Source organism: Mus pahari, chromosome 14 (genome assembly GCF_900095145.1).
Source record: "Mus pahari chromosome 14, PAHARI_EIJ_v1.1, whole genome shotgun sequence".
Taxonomy (NCBI): domain Eukaryota; kingdom Metazoa; phylum Chordata; class Mammalia; order Rodentia; family Muridae; genus Mus; species Mus pahari.
Genome location: NC_034603.1, coordinates 25,994,509 through 25,995,406, shown reverse-complemented (window position 1 = coordinate 25,995,406; position 898 = coordinate 25,994,509). Strand labels below are relative to the sequence as shown.

The 898-nt window shown below is 51.1% G+C and overlaps 1 protein-coding gene across 1 annotated transcript in view; it reads left to right on the top strand.

Moving 5' to 3' along the window:
- Faxdc2 (fatty acid hydroxylase domain containing 2) overlaps nt 1–898 on the top strand; it is a 27,109-nt gene continuing 26,211 nt past the window's right edge. Inside the window, exon 1 of the mRNA XM_021211725.2 lies at nt 1–122. The gene's annotated coding sequence lies outside the window, so the exon portion shown is untranslated. The remainder of the gene's footprint in view (nt 123–898) is intronic.

Sequence of the window (898 nt, the reverse complement as noted above, 5' to 3'; positions counted from 1 at the left end):
CCAGGTGACAGCAAGGTTAGCCTGCAGACCTACAGCTACGCAGTAGCCACGAATGCAGAAATACCTTGGGCTGGACCTGTGACTTGGAGAAAGGGACGCTTGGGAACAGCCCCTCTGCAGAGGTGAGCAGGGGACTGTTGGGAGGGGGCTATTTGAGGAGGCCAGGATATATCTAAGTCCCCCTTGGCCATCAGCCTGTCCTCTCCCCTCCTCCCCAGGTGAAGTGTACCTGGACAGTCCCCTCCCTGTTCCTCAAGGAGCCAGCACCACCTGCCAGTGTCTGCACCTTCTGTCTCCTCCATCATGTTACTTCTCTCCGAACTGACACAGTTCTAATGAACTGGGTCCACTTCTAACGCCCTTGGGCAGAGAGTGGTTCCCAAAGGGGAAGTGAAACTGGAAGAGATGGCTGGGAGGCAACGGGTCCTGGGACAGGGACGAACTGCCACACTCTTAAGTCTCTGGAAGGGCTTTGGGCTGTGAGCTGGGACAACATAAGTGGCTTCAGGTTTCAGACCATCAGTGTGCCCAGTTGTCCTAGAAGGTCACCCACCCAAGCTAGCAGTGAAGTGGTTTGCAGGGCGGCCTCTGCCTTAGAGGCCTTTGGTGCTTACGACGGCCAAGACAAGATGCTGAGGCTTGTGAGTTGCTGTCAGTTTTGCTTGTAACTCCAGACAGACAGATGTCTCTGGCTAAGGCAGAGAGATCAAGTCAATTTAGTAAAATAAATGCAAGGAGGGTGTGCTTCTGCCTCTACCAAGCAAGCTACTAGCGGGAAGGAAAGACAGACAAGTGTTCAGCCACAGGCTCTCAGCACATTCTGGAAGGAAAACAAAACAAAACACAGAATAATTTTCTTTTTTTTTCTTTTTATTTTATTTATTATATGTAAGTACAC